The sequence below is a fragment of the Phalacrocorax aristotelis genome, chromosome 2, assembly GCF_949628215.1.
Source record: "Phalacrocorax aristotelis chromosome 2, bGulAri2.1, whole genome shotgun sequence".
NCBI lineage: Eukaryota > Metazoa > Chordata > Aves > Suliformes > Phalacrocoracidae > Phalacrocorax > Phalacrocorax aristotelis.
Genome location: NC_134277.1, coordinates 137030329 through 137051014, shown reverse-complemented (window position 1 = coordinate 137051014; position 20686 = coordinate 137030329).

Sequence of the window (20686 nt, the reverse complement as noted above, 5' to 3'; positions counted from 1 at the left end):
ATACAGGATAAAAGAACATACATAATTACAGTCTGAGCTCCACTCATCAGCATATGCTGTTTTACCAAAGTGCATAGCTGGTATTCACTCCCACCTTGTCTTTAAGAGAACATTCTGGCCTCAGAGAAAACACCAGAAGAACTGGTTTCTTACCACATGCCTGGGGAAAAATGTTCAGCTCAAGAACAGAGACTATTTCACCTGATAAATATATATTTTAGAAAGGGACTAAAGGTTAAGTAACAAGCAGTAGCAATTTTTTTTTCTTTTGTAAGGCTTTCTAGGCAAGTGCTTTCACTGCTTTCAGTGGTGTTTTTCTGTAAATTGGACCCAGGAAAGGACTTGTGTGTAACAATGCAGCCCTTTAGAAGCTATCTGTGCAATTAATAGAGGTAGATATGCACATAAACTAGGGAAAAGAAAACAGTCTTAAACCCTTCCCAGAATTTACTGCCATAAACCTCTTCCTTTTACGTAGGATTTGCTGCACTTACACCCACCCTAGATTCAAGGCAGAAAGTTATTTCTTTTTCAGAAATTTCTTCTGTTTGGGAGATGGATTATGTCAATGTCTAGTCTCTTCCTAACTTCTGTAAATCAACAGTGGGAGCCTACAACAATGCCAACAGTAGCATTTGACTGGGAAACCTCTCTGCTTTTCATACTACTGTTCAGTTCAAAAAATTGGCTTTTGACTGTCCATTCAGTGTGACAATATCCCAAGAGGTTTTGATAGTGGAAACTCCACTTAGTCCCACTGAGAACTAGTGAGCAAGCAAGAAACTGAGAGGATGTTTATAAACTTTAGACAGCAGACAGTTAGCTATAAAGCAAATGAAAAAAAGCCAGGTTTTGGGGGACCAGAAGTGAGCATGTTAATTACTCTGAAGCTGACCTGGCTGTTACTTTATGAACTGGAAGTGAAAGTGTTAATGATTAGAGTTAGTTGAAAGAGGTCAGAAGTAATGGCAGTGCCGCGAGCACAGGCCATGCTGTATGTACACCTTTTTTTCTGTATCTCCACTGACGATCTAGAAATGAGACAGAGTACACTCTCAGAAAATGTGTGCCTGATACTAAATTAGAGGGAGTGGCTGATGTATCAGTTGATAGAATTTCAGTTGTTAGTAGCAGTTTTGCAGAAATGGACTTGAGGATCACAGTTGATATCAAGCTGAGTGTGAGTCAGCAGTGGTCTCTTATTGTCAGATACATGTCAGATACTGGGTTGTAGTACGGCCAAACTGTGGGTGGAAGGCTGAAGGGAGTTGTTAGCTAACTCTGCTTGGCATTAGTGAGGCTGGACCTGGAATGTTCCGTTCAGAAGGAGAGCTGAGAAACAGGAGAACCAGTGGAAAGCTACCAAGACGGGCAGATACTTACACCACATACTCTGTGAGGACTGGTTGAGAGACCTGGCCTTGTTTAGTCTGACAAAGAGTAGTCTATGACTAACTTGAAGAGGAGTTACAAAGATGATGAAGCCAAACTCTTCTTCATAGTAGCAGGAGGTATAACAAGGGCATCAGTCACAAATCCCAGCTTGAGAACTTCAAAATGGATATTAGGGAAATTTTTCGGGGTTTGGGATTTGGCTAGACAAAGCCACGCTAAACTGATCTAGGGTGAGCAACAGTCCCATATTTCTATGACTCTGTAAAATACTGATTCAAAATATACTATTTTGTTGCCCTTGTTTTTGCTTGGCTGAACAACTGAATAACAGAGAGGACAGGAGAGTTATGCCCTAGATGTACTGAAACATATTGCATGTTCCTGCCATAGTAAATTAGGCAAAAAAATGAGTGGCTGTTTTCTGAATGTCTGATTGTTTTTTGTTTTGTACTTAAGTTCTCCATTACACAAGAGAAAAAATAGAAAACATAATGAAACTAATAAAATAAAGCCAGAGCAGAAGTGATCAGATATATTGCAAGATGTTTCTTTTTTGCAAATACTGGACTGAACAAATCAGTCTTGACTATTCTCAGTAAAAAATCATGGTTTCAGTGAATTCACAAAATTAAACCAAATTCTTCTGCATTGGTATCCATTGAAAACAAGATGCAGAAAATAATTTTAAAGGAACTTGAAGGGTAAGAGGTGAAATAGATTAGCAATTCCTAGACATTACCAAACTTGAAAAAAAAATTGTCATGTCATTGTGGACAAAGAATAAAAAGTATTTACAGAGACAAGCAGTGAAAATTATGTGGATATATTTCAGTATTTTAACTAATGACCAACCTAAACTTCCCCTGATGCAAATTGAGGCCATTTCCTCTCGTCCTATCGCTTGTTACTAGGGAGAAGAGACCGACTCCCGCCTCACTACAACCTCCTTTCAGGCAGTTGTAGAGAGTGATAAGGTCTCCCCTCAGCCTCCTCTTCTCCAGACTAAACAACCCCAATTCCCTCAGCTGCTCCTCATAAGACTTGCTCTCTAGACCCTTCACCAGCTTCGCTGCCCTTCTCTGGACACGCTCCAGCACCTCGATGTCCTTCTTGTAGTGAGGGGCCCAAAACTGCACACAGAACTTGAGGTGCGGCCTCACCAGTGCCGAGTACAGGGGCACGATCACCTCCCTGCTCCTGCCGGCCACACTATTCCTGATACAAGCCAGGATGCCATTGACCTGTCAGAACTAAAATTGTTGGCAACCACAAATTACTTTCAAGGAATTTTAATCAACAATGTCTCTCAGGTTTACAGCAGAATGTTTCAATGAAAATAAAGTGTCAACCAAGCACAGTCCCAAGGCAGAGGCTTCAAATCAAAAAAAGCTCCGCCCTTATGTTGCATCTCTTAACTATCCCAGCCAAAACCAGTGTGCTATGCAGTCAGAGCAATTCTGTCTCTCCTCTGGCAAAATGTATTTTTATTTGTATAAAATTGAGGTAGGTCTAACATGGGAAAAAGAGAAATCAGCCGATGCCAAACTTGCTGACTAGAACATTCACATACCTAGAGAACCCTTTTCTTCAAATTGGCAAAGGACAGATTTTAATCTTTTTCTTATCCTTCTCTTAACCACATTATCAATGAGTATTTCAACCACCACTTCCCCCCCTCCCCTCGGGTGGCAGTCCCCTTCTTCCTTCTTTTCCATAAATTTTCAGAAGTTGTATGGTCTTCTAAAATTAGACAGGGAGAGAATGGATGAAATTATTTTTTACTTTTTTACTTTTTAAATATCTTCTTTTTGTAAAAGAAATTCCTTTCCTGTAAGTAGAGGTAACGGAATTGAAAATAAAATGTAAGAAGCCAAGAAGACTGTGCTGTAAATGATATTTCATGTTTAAAACATAATATGAAGTCCATTTCTTAGTTGCTGGCATTACTTCTTTTTCCTTTTTAGCTGAGCATTGATGGATTCACAGTTCATTGCTTTTAGCATGCACACAGCACCGGGGGATAATTCTTAGCTTCTTCAAGGAAGGAAATACTTGCTTTCACATAAACTCTGTGTCCTAAAGACACTATTCCAGGACACTTTCAAGGAATGTTAAATTTTTTTTTAAAGGATAGTGATCATTCAGATCACTAGGTTGCCACTAAAATGGGATCTAACCTGAAAATTTTGAGATTTGATTTGAACATCCTAAAGTTCATATCATGTCTCACAGCACACCTGGATTGCAAATCTAATCTTTTTGCAGAAGAAGAGGAAAAGAGAAGAAACTCTGCAAAATTAATTTCATTGTAGTAAATATGTGACCCATTGGCTAACATACCATTGGTATCTAGATGTGTTTATTGGAAAAGAATTTGAGAATACCATGACCCAGAGAAATTTTAGTTTGGAAGTAGAGTTAAAAGCTGAATTACTATGGACAGAGAGCCTGGGTTCACCATTATCATGTCTTAAAGGGGCAAAATGACCTTACTACTTGCATAATAAGTGTATGTACAGTGAAGAAAAAAAGAAAGAAAAAGCATGAATTAACAAAAACATAGTTAGTCGGTGAAGTAAAATGGTTATTCTATTCTGTCCAGCATTTATGAGCTTGTATCTGGAGCACTATGTCCAGTTTGGGGACATTCCTGCCCAATTCAGACAGAGCAGACAAACAGGAGGAGGGCCACCAGGTTGGTCACAGTGCTGGAGCACAGGATATATGAGGAGAGACTGAGGGAGTTGAGTTTGTTTAGCTGCAAGAAAAGAAGGTTAATAATCTAACTGCTATCTTCAACTACACATTGGGTAGATATGGAGAAGATAAAGTCAACCTCCATTTGGAGAGGCAAAAATCATAGAAGAAATTCTGACTAAACATGAAGAATTGAAATTCTCCATGAGTGGGGTCAATACTATAGCAGGTTGCCCAGAGAGACTGCAGAACCTCTATTCTTAAAGATATTGAAAAGGCAACAACCCAAGCAACCTGACCAAACACCCTGCTTTGAGTCAGGGGTTGGACTAGATGATTTCAGGGATCCCTTCCAATATAAATGATTCTTTGATTCCGTTACTCAATCTTTAACTGAGGAATGTGTCCTCCTGATATATCACAGTATTCTTGGGACTAGAACTCCACTCCTGCCCTTGATTCTTTCTTTGTGTATACATGAAGACCTGCAACCACGTGTTTTTGTGCTGGCACTCAGAAGTGTTTGGCTCAGCTAATAAAAAGCAATATTTGTTCTTTTTCAGAAATGTATGCCTTATTTCAGTGTGACCCAGTGTAACGAGTGCACAGCAAACAATAATACACAAACAATTAGTCTGGTCATTTATCTCTTTCCATTATATGTTCATAATCAATAAAAATTACCAACTAAGCCGTTATTTCCAATAACAATGTGCCTACTTTAATTACAAAGAAACTGATACTGAACAGCATTCATTTAAGACTGACAAATTAGGATAGACATTCACAGTATATGTTATTCCCATAAATTTTATCACAATGAAGACCTGTCGAAGGACATAAGGAGACAGTGTGTAACTGAAGATGTTGAATGATTCAGCAACTGTTGTCCATGAAAGCTTATTATAGAATCATAAAATCATAGAATAATTTAGATTAGAAAGAACCTGTAAGATCATCCAGCCCAACCATTAACCTAACACTGCCAAGGCCACCACTAAGCCGTGTCCTCAAGCACCACACCTACACATCTTTTAAGTACCTCCAGGGATGCTGACACAACCACATCCCTGGGCAACCTGTTCCAATGCTTGACAACACTTTCAGTGAAAAAAAATTTCATGATATCCAATCTAAACCTCCCTGATGCAAATTGAGGCCCTTTCCTCTAGTACTATCACTTTTTACCTGGGAGAAGAGACAAACTCCCACCTCACTACAACCTCCTTTCAGGTAGTTGTAGAGAGCGATAAGGTCTCCCCTCAGCCTCCTCTTCTCCAGATTAAACAATCCCAGTTCCCTCAACTGCTCCTCATAAGACTTGTGCTCTAGATCCTTCACCAGCTTTGTTGTCTTTCTTTGGATGTGCTCCAGCCACTCGATGTCCCTCATGTAGTGAGGGGCCCAAACCTGAACACAGTATTTGAGGTGTGGCCTCACCAGTGCCAAGTACAGAGGCACAATCACTTACTTGGTCCTGCTGGCCACACTATTTCTGACACAAGCCAGGATTCTGTTGGCCCTCTTGGCCACCTGGGTACACTGCTGGCTCATGTTCAGCTGGCTGTCAGCCAACACCCCCAGGTGCTTCTCTGCTGGGCAGCTTTCCAGCCACTCTTCCCCAAGCCTGTAGCATTGAATGGGGTTGTTGTGACCCAAGTGCAGGACCTGGCATTTGGCCTTGTCAAACCTCATACGATTGACCTCAGCCCATCTATCCAGCCTGCCCGAATTCCTCTGCAGAGACTACCTACCCTCGAGCAAACTGATGTTCCCTCCCAATTTGGTGTCATCTGCAAACTTACTGAGGGTGTACTCTGTCTTCCCCCATCCACATCACCAAAAAGAAATTAAACAAGACTGGCCCCAAAACTGAGCCCTGGGGAACACTGCTTGTGACTGGCCACCAACTGGAGTTGAGTCCATTCCCCACAAGTCTCTGGGCTTGGCCATCTACCCAGTTTTTTATCCAGTGAAAAGTATACTCATCCAAGCCATGAGCAGACAGTTTCTCCAGGAGAACGCTGTGGGAAATGGTGTCAAAGGCTTTACTAAAGTCTAGGTAGACAATGTCCACAGCCTCTCCCTCATCCACTAAGCAGGTCACCTTGTCATAGAAGGAGATCAGGTTAGTCAATCAGGACCTGCCTTTCATAAACCCATGTTGACTGGGCCTTATCCCCCTGGTTGTCCAGTATGTGCCGCGTGGTGCCACCCAAGATTATCTACTCCATAAATTTCCCCAGCACCAATGCCAGACTGACAGGTCTGTAGTTTCCCAGATCCTCCTTCCAGCCCTTCTTGTAGATAGACATCACATTTGCTAACTTCCAGTCAACTGGGACCTCCCTGGATAGCCAGGACTGCTGACAAAGGATTGAAAGTGACTTGGTGAGCACTTGCACCAGCTCTCATCTGTGTGTGTCTGTGTGGTGTAGCAGGTCACAAAATATTTCCGCTTGAATTATAGGGACTTCATTCTGCTCCCCATTCTTGTCTTCCAGCTCATAGGGCTGGGTACCCAGAGAACAACCGATCTTACTGTTAAGGACTGAGGCAAAGAAGGCATTCTGGGCTATAACAGGTTTTATGAAACTGTCAGAGATAAAATATTCTCTTTGAAGAAATGCAGTAGACATAGGGCCTGAAATTGAAGCCATAACTCTAATATCCCAATTATAGACAATAGGACGGTATCAAGTATTCTGTTAAAAATAAAATACTCTTCCTGGATCTGTCTGTAAGTCAGCAATTTTCAAGACCAGTACCTGTGCCTGTTGAACCAACAGAGACTTAGTGTGATGCCACCGAATAAAAATGAGTTGTTATTTCTCAGGTTTTTATGAATTAAACTACTACTACTCTTACCAGTGTGAATATGCTGCTATGATATGTAAAAGACCCCAAAACACAAGAGCTTATCTTAGTAGCCATACCTTTCCATACCTAAAGTATATGTTCCATACCTAAAGATATTGTCCCAGCCTCATTTAGCCAACTATTTCTCTTTGCTTTTCAATAGTGTTTTGTGTTTGGAAATTACTTTGGAAATAGCTATGTTTTGATTAAAACTGTGTAAGAATTTTCCTGCATCTTTCTAAAACCCAGTTAAAAAAATATATGTTTTGAACATGGTTGTTGAGAAACTCCCATGCAATGAATTAGAAAAGAATAAACCAACCACTTCACCCCAACCTCTAGGAAGCAGTCACGTTTGTGGAAAAGTGCAAAAAACATGGGAATTCTGCACATTGAATTTATTTTGGTGTGGAGAGGGAGTTTCTCTCTCTGAAGATGGAATTCCCCAAAAGACTAGTGAGAAAAAAAATGTTTATGACACAGAGTGAAATTCAATAATATAGTGCTTTAACAAAATTACCCAACCTGCAGTCTTCACATGTCCATCTAACAAAGGCCTATATAAATTGGCCTACATAAAATACTTCTTCAAGTACCCTGAACAATGATTATCCTACAAGTAGGTTCTAGTCAATTAATGATTTATAGGAAAGGCAACTAACTAGGAATATTGTATTTCTTTTTAGCTCCAAATAATTGTTCTTTCTGATAGAAACTCCTCACCTCACTTACTTTTTTTCCTGATTTCCTCTTTTCAAAGAAATAATGATGCGATAGCAGGACTCAGCATGGCACCTGGTAGATTGGGGGTTAAACTATAAGCCATGAAAGCAGAGACCTTGTATGACTGATGTCAGTGATTACTCCTGCCAGACTAATTGGCCAGACTCATGAGTTTCTCAGCTTCCTTAGCTCACATCCAGAACTGACTTTTGCATCGCAGGAGCTTTGACCCTGGGAAGCATTGGGTTTATGTTTGAACTGGAGCTGAAGGAAGCCTTCATTATACATTCTGACTAAATATGACTACACAAAGCCTTTTCCTTGATCTAACCAAATACCGCAGTGATCTGCATGTCATTTTTTGATATGGAAAAGAAGGTAGCCTTGTGCAGAAGGTCAATTAGAACTGAATACTTATACATTATTCCAAGAAAGTTCAGCTAAGTTACCAGCTGGAAAAGTTCATAGCTTTGGAAAACGGCTCACAGCAACTCAGGTTTGAACTCACCTTAGAAATATAAATGCAGAAACAATACATAATGTATTGGTCTAACAATCAATAAAAAAGTTAATTAATGGGCAGAAAACTCTGACGTGAGCCAGTGCTTTTAGCCTTAGTGTGTAACTGACTTTCACTTGCAGAGCATCTCTGCAAAAGCCAGGTTTGGATAACAGGTTTGACTTTTAGGTGGAAAAGATCAAATTAACAAACCTTTTGCTCACAGAAACAGTATTTGTTTACCAGAAGTAGGTAAGGAAGTAGTTTTGCATGGGTTAAAATAAGGTTTAAACAAAGTTAGGAAAATTGATCCAAAAGAAACAAGAAGTAGTCAGCCTTCTAAAATATTTATAATGGCACTAATGGTAAATACAGAACCTTTGTTTGTTCCCCTGCCATAAATCATCCATCAGTGTGAACCTGAGTTAGTCCATAAAATCCTTAGCATACCAGAGAATCCATATGAATATACAGGACTGACAGGTAAATAAACATCATCCGGTCTTAAATGTATTTCTTATTCTACTTCCTACAGATTCATGACATTGGTATTGATTTTTTTTCCAGACAAAGTAATAACCACAGCATAATATTGCTCTCCAGCGTACTACCTTTCTTCATTTTAAAGGGTGTGAAATATTTTTCCTAGTGACTTAAAATGTTTACACAGTTAAATTAATACATTTTGTCAGATCATTAGTAATGCAGAATTTTGGATACATAGGGCTGGCAATGAGGACTCTTTTGTCCACAAAAATCTGCAAACTAGCTCAGTCAGGAATTTAAATTCATGCCTAAATCTTGGAAAAAAATGAAATAGTTTAGAAGGGCTGAGAAAGATAAGCATTTTTAAAATTGCAGAACTGAGTAAACCCTTCTGCTGACTACTCCCTGTCTTCAAAAAATAACCGGACTTGGCCTCCTGAAGGATCACAACTGAAATTACAGGAAAAGCATCTCAGCCTATGAAATAATATTTTTTTTAATTTTTAAAATAAGAGGGTTTTTTGAAAAGTTTAGAAGACTGTAGAAATGTTAACAATTTAAATTATTTTTTAAATGCACAAAAATAATCCATTTAACTTAATGGTCCTTTAAAAAAGTTTAAACATTTTTGTCCATATAGGACCTAAAATAGTCTCACATTGTACCCAACGTTAATAATTTGCTGTTCACAAGCCTGCATATCACTATCACTGTTGCAACAAAATCATTTAGTCAGTTATTAAGTATCTTTACCTGCATGTTCCCATTTTTCCACGGGGACACAATTTTATGTGCAACTGCAATTTTGGGTTTGGGTTTCTTCTTTTTTTCTGAGACCCTGGGTCTTTTGTTCCTCTTTTTGTTTTTTGCATTCTGAAAATCCCAAAATAATTCTAAAAATATGTGTGATTTTTTTTCCTCTGAGCTAATTCTCTTATAAATTTAGGAGCTGATCTTATGCTTACTAAGGCTGATTTTTTTGTCATTTGATCTGAGCACAATAATCTTCAATTCTCTTATAAGTATATAAAAGTTTCCCTCATCAAGGTAATCTTTCAGCACTGTTCAACTGCTTTAGCAAATGTGAAGATTCTTCCTCTACCAAATCCACTAGAGCAGCTGATCTTTCAGGATCAAGGGGGTGTAGCAAACCTGTGATCTGCAGTAGCTGGACTCTGGACATCAATATGGCTCAAAGTCTGGAAAATCATAGAGAAAGGATATTTATTTAATGTCATTTTTGTAGTCATATCCTTATAGCAGACATGGAAAGACCAGATACCAGGTCTGAATTCCCCACTGTTTTAAGGGTTTAGACTTTAATAACAAATAGAACTGTTAATCACTTATAGCTTCAACCATGTAATGGTAGATATTCGGGAAAAAAAAAAGTTACATATTTACTTCCTAATCCTCTCAGATGCTCAAATGATTTCAGTTTATAGAACTGGCCTTGCTTGTGTAAAACAAAGTGCAGAAGAAAGAGATAGGCAACTCAATTGAAAATGCATTGCCACCAATGAATATGCATTTCTTTTGCAAGACAGGCATTACCTTACAGGTATTTGTCTGTTCTTTCCTTTAACCACTTTACAGTTAAAGTAAGAAACAGAGACTGAGCTTCACGGTTGTATTTTTTTAAGAACATCAGATTCAACATTATCTCATTAATGTGGAAATGCCCTGAAGTGATTGAATAGCAGCAAAAGTGCCCTAGAAACAGACACACCCATATGCTTGCATTGCTGCTGCTAAGCAACAAGAACAAAAATCCCAACACAAGTCAATTTTCATTTAAAGAACCAATGCTAATTGCATTCTTGTTTTGGAAAGAGAAAGGAAATTAATGCAAAGTAAAAAAAAAAAGAGAGTTTTTTCTTTATTTTTTACTACCTTTCTGAGAAAAAAGTATGACTTTTGTTAACAACTAGTCTGAGTGAAAGGGAATGAAGATTTGCGGCTATTATTAGCCACATGGAACAGAAGTTCATGTGAAGATTAACAAAATGAAGTCTAAATCAGTGACCAGACTGAAATATTCCTGCTGTCAATAAAATTGCGACTTTATTAATCAGCGTGCATTTCCATTTTTTCAGATTGGGTTCTTGAGTTGTTCCTCTGATCAGATCCAGAGAAGTAAGCCTTTGTGTACAAACCTTCATTACCTCTCAATGTGATGAGATGACCCGTTCTCCGCAGAAATGCAAGCGTGAACTTCCACCAGAGTTTAATGACTTTTTCAAGAAAATCAACGCTTATGTAGAAGACTAAATGCAAAGAAAAAGAGAAAACAAATGCCCAGTTTAAAATATAAGAAGACAGCAATCACCACATTGCTCTAAAGTTTCTCCCATACCCAGATTATAATTTTATGAACTGCTTCACATGCGGATACAAGCAAAATACTTTTAGTTCTCTGAGTGTCAATCACAAACTGTGTCTTACTGTGAACATCACTGCCCTTGAGTAATGACTGCTTAGGTTTATAAGCTTTCTGACCTATGTATTTCTGAAAGCGATTGCCACAGATTCAATATTTGGAATTCTAATATCTGCTTGATTTCTGTCATAAACTGATAATCCATAAAACAAATGCATACAGTATCCTATAGCACTGGCATGGCACATAAAGGCTATGAGAGTTGTTTTGCTGATAGGCTGCAGAAAAACATAAGTAACAAAATGCTACATGCCTTGCAGATAAATGCCTGTTTTGCCACATGGTAAGTACCACTGCAGAGCAGACAACAAAATAAAAAACACCTGGCAACTGCCTGGATATCAAAAGCTAATGGATGCCCGCTGGTTGCTAATGAATTCAAAGACAGATTGGAGTCTGTCTGGCAGCTTTTACAAGATGAGTGAGAAATTCTTCTGAGGTGCATTATTCCAAAATATTTTGGTATGGAATTAATTTTAGACAAGCTAATTTTAGTAGAAAGGTCAGTGTGCTGAGAGTACAACTTGCACCTCAGGTACCTGTCTGTAAGAGAATATGTAAACCATTGTATGAAGTAAGCTGATCTTTGAGAAAAGATGTTGTAAAGAAATCTGGCTCCAAAACTGGAAGCAAAACCAGAGGTATGCTATACCAGACCACTTTGCTACTGACGGGACCAGGTCCTAAAACCTAAAAAAAGCCTAAACACTAGTAAAAAGTGTCAGGGGGAGGGAGGAGGCAGAGAGTATTTTTTTAGTAACATGAAACAAAATGAAGAAAAGGGCAACACCAAGTAAAAGTGTACATGATACCTTGTGAGTCATTTTCTGAGACCAAGGAAGAATAGACAGTTCTCACCAACTTGGACAACGCGGGAAGAGGCAGAGGCAAAGGCAAAGACAAAGGTGATGTAACCCCAAACTCCCATTACTAACCTCTCAATTACAGTCCTTTATTTCATGTAATAAATTAGACTGGTTCATATATCTTTAAATTATAATATGATTTAATGGAACTACGTGATTTTATAGAAGATGCAATGGATATGTGTGCTCTTGGAAACTGAATACGAGTTTTACTACTCCAGTGCCCTAAAGGCACAATCTTCTTCACATGTGTGATTCAGTAAGATTTCCACATGACACTGTCCATGTAGACTTGATTTTTTATACTATGGCAGATCTAAAATTTTTCCTAGTGTTACAGAGCACTAGTTCTACTTGAACTGTGTGTTATAATTCATCCAAGCTCCAAAACAAACATTCATATCTTTTTAATGTATAAGGATGTGCTGAGGTCTTCCTGGTACAAGATGTTGCTTTTTTCAGGATATCCTGTTTATTATCTAATATATGTATATAGCTCCCATTGCCACAAGAATCTAAAAAGACCTCAAAATTATAGTCCTCAATATAGACCTCAAATTTATAAACCCTCTGTGTGACAAAGCAATGCCTTCACCATATTTAACAGATAGAGGACTGAGATTTAAAGCACCAGAGGTGAAAGGAGATGAATTCCTGTTAAAATCAGAGGAATACTTCCTTAATAGTTTGAAGATCTTCACCAGGGAGACTTGTGACAAGATTCACAAAGGATTATAGACATGGTAACATTCGACATCCAAAGTGAACATTAGTAACCTGACTAAAGAGGCACCTGGACAACAAAAGGATGCAATATCACTTATTTGTTTGACTTCTGTGGAGTTAAGGCAAAAAAAAAAAAAAAGAATGTGAGATCACCTGGCAAGATTTTCATCTATCTGGGAAGCAAGAGAAATCTGAAAGTCATCTGAGTATCTTTGGGAACCATCAGTACTATCCTGTTGTCAAGTCACCATGTGGGTGCTGTACAGACAGCATGTGCAATTAATAAGATAACTTTGTTGGTCTGACAAATTCAAATTAATAAAAGAGATAATCTCATGACATCTGAGATGTACTGAGAGTCTCTAAAGTTTTCTTCTTATAAAAGGATCTTCCTCCCATTGAGTTGTGATAGCGAAGGAATGTGTGATTATCAAAATATTATTTAGTGCCTGAGTGGTGAGAAGTCTGCTTTTACAGGTTTATTTGCAATCACTCCACTAGTGTTTCAAAAAAAAAAATCAGTTTTATTCCCATGAGCTAAACAAATCCAATGAAAAGCTAAGATTTTTTTCTTTCTCACTTACACTAAGGGAGAAACATACAGTAATATGCCATGGCAATTTTTCCTCCCTTATTTTTAATTCATTGAGAACTTAATGTACAGGTGACCTTTCTATGTTCTGAAGGGAAACAAGCATGAGTGATATAAGGAGGTGTCTCAACCCTACCTCAGGCCACAGTTAGGAGAGCCTGATGGTCTGACCCATGTAGACTTCCTCCTGAGATATCTGCCAAATATGTCAAACTTAGAAGAAGTAATTAGGAAAGGATAAGAAGACGAATGGGCTGACATAGGTTGGTGCTGACCCAAGGTAAGACTCTACTATACCTAGGAGAAACTGATTTCAGTACTTTGAGAACTTCTCAGCAGGATGGAAATTCAGTCACAAGTTTACTATCTCATAAGTCCAGTTCAACTTCTTTGTCAGAGAAGAGGCTGCTCAGATTCATGCTAGAGGACCTGAAGATCAGCTGTCAATGAATCCATTCTCTACTTGGAGTGTGCAAACTATTTAATCATAGAGGACTAGGGCATGATTCATCAGAGTAAGGAGGTTATAAAAGGGGATCAGACACACATGTCTTTGTCCCTTCGGACCTGATTCACACAGAATCACAGGTTTTATAAGCCAATTGCCTCACCAGGCTTGCTAGCCAGAAAGAAAGTCATAGCTGGTTAGCAAAAAAACCACTTAGATATGTCCAGACTTTATTATTACTGTTGTGTAGACAAATAAAGCTCTGTTTTCACCTGAGGCTTGCTTTGTTTCCTGCTCCTGCTAGTTTTTCCTCTTCGGACACAATTCCCACAGTGGCATACACTGAGAAATGCCTTTTCTAAGAAACATTTACAAACAGTCCAGCACCATTAATATTCACTGTTATAGACAGACAATATAATGAAAAAAATAAATTAAGATAGTAAACACTACAGAATTTGTTAATTTACCCAAATTTATTGATAAGTGAGTGATCAGTGTCAATGACAAACTCATCCAGGAAACTGTGAATAGGATGCTTTTCAGGTAATATCAGATAGAAAAAATTAAGTATGTACTGTAAGATTAGCTCTCTAGGTACCTCCCAGGATCAACAGAGAGAGATGGTTATCCTTAGACTGCACAATTATTTTAAAGCACACATTTCATGCTTTGATGGACAGAGTGAGACAAGATGAATCCCACCCTGAATCACCAGAAAAACTATGTCACTCTAACAAATGTCACTTTCATTCAGAGCTTCAGAAACCATCAATATCAACAACGCACAGTCTAAAAAGACCTACATCTGCTATTTGCATAGTTGGTTTTTATCCCTAAGAAACCAAGGCTCATAAGTACATCACCCTCTTTATTTTCAGACTATGATGACAACAGTGATGTAAGTCAAACAAATAAACATCAGTCACCGCATGTGATGGAGGAAGTTTTCCTTCAGCTTCAGACTTCAAGTAGCAACACATGTACCAAAGAATGGGACAATATTGCATAATCCCCAAAACTGCTTATTTAGACTCATGGGAGGTGTACAGTGCTTTGACCATACTTCTTGTAGCACCAAAGCACTTGCATTGGCATTGTGCTTCCCGTTTGCATAGATGCTCAAGAAGGAGAAAGGAATCCCTGTGATCTATTCCAATATGATTTTTTGGCTCATTATCTGTACATTACCTAGTGGTATGATTTATATGTTGTTGCATATGTATACCTGTTAAAACTATTTCCCTACTGCATATTGTGTTTATACATTCTTGTTTCCTGTACAATGCAGCTCCAGTAGCTGATTTAATAAAATATGCTGCACATCATTCTGGGTGATAAGAAGGGTTGATTGAGCTAACAAGACTGTAAAAAGTATAGTATCAAGAAAATATTTCCATTAATATATCATGACAGAAAGTATACTTCTCTGTTATATAAAAATCTTTTTGGACCAAAAATATTACTCTACAAGTAGGTATGTTTCAAGTAGAAGCTCTGGGAAGACATCACTTCAGTTTAGAAACAAGCATTCAGGTTAAGAAAAAACACATATACTGGGACATTACAATTTAAACAGATGTCTGAAGTGGTATATGAAAAGGGTTTTTTCCTATTTTCCTAATTACAGTACTTTAATTATTGCAGACTGGAATCTTTGAAAAGTCCATTTAACAGAGCTTATGGGAAATCTCATTTATATTTCCAAGAAATTTCAAAAACCTTTTGTTCATTTTGCTTTCTGAAGCAGAATGAAAAACTGAAAATACCATAGAAATATTTTAAATCTCATTCTGGAATTATTTAGATAATTCTGTTTGGAAGTATATGTTCATTTCATATTTTCAACATGAGTCAGCAATGTGCTTCTGCTGCAAAGACCATATGTGTGTTAGCAAGAGTGTAGCCACCAGGCCAAGGAAAGTAATTATTCCTCACTACTTAGCCCTCATGAGGCTTCATCAAGTACTCTGTTTATTCTTGGGTTCTGCAGTACAAGAGGGGCATGGATAGATTTGAAAAGGTCTAGCAGAGGGGCATTAAGATGGTTAGGGGGCTGAAGCTTGTGGCATACAAGGACAAGCTGAGACAACAGCTTCTGTCCAGTCTTAAAAACAGGAGGCTCAGGGGAAATATTATTGTAGTTAACGTTTCCCTGATGGGAAGGCAGACAAGACAGTAGTCAGAAGGATACTGTAGGAGAATGTGAGACAATGGACGCAACTTGGAATATGGAAAACTGACTTCATAAGGGAAAAAAGCATTCACTCTAAGCATAGTAAAACATGGAATAGTTGCTCAGAAAGCTGTGCAATCTCCATTCTTGGAGACACATAAAATTTCATTTGACATGGCCCTGAGCAAGTTGCCCTAACTAGAACTGCTCTGAGCAGGAGGTTGGAGTAGATGACCTCTGGAAGTCCCTTCCAACTTACAAGATTCAATGGCTCTAGGATTGTGTAGAACACCCTGTATAAATTCTTGTAATAGATTATTGTTAATATTTTAACAAAGCCAGTAAAAAAAAGGTTAAACAGGTAATTTCTACCTCTATATTAAAGCCATGCAGCATTATTGTTCAATTTCTCACTTTGTTTCAGCAGTATTTTGTCTATCAAAATTCCTCCCCAAAACAACCCAGTATTATTAAATGTTTTGATTTCAGCAACCCTGTGTTGTTTTGAAGGAAAGTTTTGGAACAGTCATTGTGAGTAAGCTTTTGTTGCATGACTGTATCACTGAAGGACATGACCTTGAATTTGGGCAGTGCAGAATCCTGCTGTTCCTGGAGGAATGCCAGCTCCTCCAGCCAGGTCTGCCAGCCAGCATATGGGCAAAGCCGAAGCCCTGTCTCCTTTGAAGCCTCCTGGGTACAGGGGCAGAGACAGAGCAGCTTTGTGACTTCTCCCACACACAGACCCCCCTTCTGTAAGAGTGCGTTGCTGTTGAGGAAGGTGAACCTTCTGGCTCATCACAAGAGGTATGGAGATCAGAAAGAAATTACTACCTTAGCAATAGAAAGTAGTTATTTGATCTTTGTTGGAAAGCGTGGCTTTAGAGAGAAGTTCTTGTAGCTCATATACTTGGATTTGGACTCTGGAAACCTGGGTTGAATAACCCAGGTAAGATAGACTGCAGCTTGTGTAAAATCCTGTCCTGTTAAAGATACCCAAGACAGCTCTAAATTAACTTTCCCACATATCTACAGTAGACAGTTTTCACATACCAAACTAGCTTTGTGTTATGAAATATATTTCTTTAGTAATGCATTTCCAACTGCATAAAGGAGGATGTAAAGCATGATGGAGCAGAGGAGCATCTATGATGTTGGTTATACAGTAGAAGGGTATAGTCCAGTGATGGGACTGGTGGGGGAAGGCTTATATCTGCTCTGCTTTAATCTTTATTCCTGAACAAATGTTCAAACCTACCTAAGCAGTTTATACAGCAGAAAATTTTATGAGTCAAAGAATATCTGAATGAGGAGTAGCCCTCCTTTGAATCACACATAAGAAATCTTCAGAGTGGCAGCTCTGCAGGTGAGACATCTTAGCTTTGTATGCCCTATAATTTGGAAAAAAAAATTCAGAACAACTGTTGTGGCCCAGGATGAAACTGGGAATCAGTCCACATTGTAGGACTGCATGCCAGCATTGCAGTTGGCCTGATGTGGATTGAACTGGTGATGTAGCCAAGAGTATAAGTCCACTCCTAGCCCTTTCCATAGTGTGTGCTCAGTAGGGAGGCCTTTCAGAATTTTTTTAGGGGAAAACTCATTTAAATATTTAATTATGTTTGACACTTCCACATCTCTCAGTGTCTGAACTTGCTCCTTGACCTTACTATATGATAGTTTGTTACTATTGTTTAAAAAATCTCTCTCAGGCAAGGTGCCTTTAAGATGACATACACTGGTTTGCTTGTATTCAGTTTCTACTAAGGAAATTCTCTGAATTTTTTGCACTTGCCAGAAAATCAACAGTGTTATTTTATTGTTGTTTGGTTTTTAGTCATAACACATTTGATGTTTTCAGAAGTATTTTAAAACTGGTTTGGTACCCGAGCTGCCATGCAGATAAATCAGTACTTGCAGTGCATGGGTCATAGCACTTTTCCTGAACCGTAAAAATGGGATTTTAACCAAGAGTGCTAAACATCACAAGCCATTTATTCTGTGTTCACAGCACAGTTGAAAGAAACGTGACTATGTTACCTAATAGCTAAATGCCAGAGAGCAAGATTTATTCTAGACTGTTGACAATAGAATCATGGGTTGATTATTCTGGCTTTAAAGGCCATTAAAGCATTTTTGAGGGAGAAAAGGAGAAGGGCAATATCATAATATGTCTTGAATTTCAACATGTTAACACTATTAATGTCAGACTATGAGAAAGAATCATTAGATCCAGGTTTCCTAATAGACTTTATATTTTCATTTAAAGGCTTTGTAAGCTTGATTTCTGCCTTGTCCTGTTTAAACAGGGGCCTGTACTCAGCATTTCTACTATCTTGGGCAGCCAGATGTCGCAACTTCATTTTATTACTGAAGAGATGTAGTAATGGCGTTTAAATTAGATGCTTACCACAAAAGGACTATGTAGTTTAAAAACACCAAGATCTGCCTGCCTTACCTTGTAGGCTGTTGGTAATAGATAAGTGGATGCCCAACCTAACCCATATAGTCGCATAGTGCTGTCCCAAGACCAGTCAGGTGTATAGATCAGCTGTTGGGATGTTTTTTCCAGAATGGTCCAAGCTTCACATGTTACATCAGTTTTGGAAGCAACCTGTGGCTGGTCTTTGCACTGGGCAATGTAGACGAAGGAAGATGATTCAGGGATCAAGCCTACTTTTCCCTCTGGCTGGGCCTTACAAAGTGCAGGACAGGTTTTGTCCATGTAGTGTGGTGGTGAGCAGAATAGCACTAAAACCCAACATCTGCTAAGGGTTACGCTGAGGCTGCCTGCTATTGGCACCTTGTTTAATTAGCACAGCTACTCTTGCACCTTCCTCGTCCATCTTTCTTTGCTTTCCAGAGCATTAATAAAGTCAACACTGCCACTGTTAATTGCAGCTGTGGGAAGAGCCTGGCTGTGACCACAGGTTCAGGCCCAGGATTAAGACCATGGTGCAAGCCCACAGTGCTTATTCTTCTCCGAGGGGCTGTGTGGAAATACACTGTATTACAAATTTTTCTACCAATTTCTCTCTGTAAAATATGTCAAGTTCAGCAAGTATAGTGGTTTCCTTAGGTTCATACAATTGGACTATGATTTAGCCACTGTGATCCTAAAAATTTGGTTGGACCCAAAGACCCCCTGAATAAGTATTTTTAATAATCAGCATGTGCCTAAAAAACTGCATTTGGAGCACTGCAGTTAATGTAGGACCGAGAAACAGTTTGAGAGATGAAACTTGAGGGCCTGCAGAAATGTCACCCGTGGGGTATGCTCCATAATGAGCTGCTCTCAGTTCCTGTTCCACTCAAGCTGAGACAAGCTGTCCCTAGATGGTGTGTTACCTCTTCTCCTCCTGTGGTTACCTTCCTCTTTCCCTACCTGTCACTACAATTCGATCCACTAATTACCTGTAAGGAATCCAGACTGTGATTACAAATGATTGTGTACTTCCTGTGCAAGCAAAGTACCTGCCAAGAAGTACTCTTGGCAGAATTATTTAGAAGACAGGAGAACAAAAAAGCAAAGGAATCAATGAAAAGAAAACCACTAAAGCAAACATATATAATGTGAAAACAACACAAATATGGTCAGAAGTGCTTCATCCTATAAAGAGAACAAAAAACTACACTGTAATAACACATGGAGATTACATAAAAGAAAAAAAAATTGGCGGGCAGCTGCAGTCCAGTGGACTAAATTTGGATATAGGAGTCCTTAAACTATTCTGGCGAGGGTTTTTAGTATTTTGGCCCTTGCATGTTGTTTTCGGTGTATTCCAGGAGATGTATACGTGAATATTTTTATATATGTAAAATATATATTTATATATACATACATATATATGTATATACACACATAAATGTACATATAAAGAAATATACATAAATGTGTATATATGCACTCACACATATGTATGTCTATGTATATATATGTTTATACATGTATATGTGTATATATATGTGTGTGCATATATATTCTGTAAATGGGGAGAGCCACTGTTGCACTTTTCACACTGAACTAAGATAGCCTGGATCAAGTTAACTTCGGTATGAAAAATAGGAAGCCACAGATTCCAGATATTAATTTATAGGTATTGAACAGGAGAAATTCTGCAGTCATCCTGAATAGATAAATTTAACTCAATTTGCATATCTGAACTTGCTATGTTCACACACGTGTTCAAACATGCTCTGACATCAGGTATTTTCAACGGAAGAGTCATTAACTGAACAGAGCATTGCTGCACATCATCTAAGCAAGAGGGCCTCTGGTGTGGGGCTGCAAATATGATGGGACAAGAGAAGCAGAAGCAAGAGGGAACAGCTGAGGTTGAAGAGTAATTTTAATTTCTTGGGAATGAAGCTCAGTCCAGCCAACTTACACGACAAAAGTCTTTCTACTCCACACCACCCTGCTCCACCCACTTCTGCTCTCTGACTAGTTACCGCTTTTTTCATACGATTTTTTGCCACGTTCTTTATTAATCTGCAACTCTAGAGAAATTTATTTTTCTATTAAGTGTTTTAAATGTTACTCTGTAGTATTTTTTGGGGTGGGAGGGGAACCCAAAAAGTGTTCAGAAAGTTCTGAAAATAAGCATGTGTAATATATATCTGTGTAAATGATATGCAGGGTCATGAATTATGGGTCACAACATCAGGTGGGGAAAGGCATGTATTGCTTCAGAGGAATAACTGTCCTTTAGAGGTCAGCCTGGGATAATCCAGTTTCTAAGCCCTCAATGATGTACCTCCATGAATCTACCGGCTCTGCTA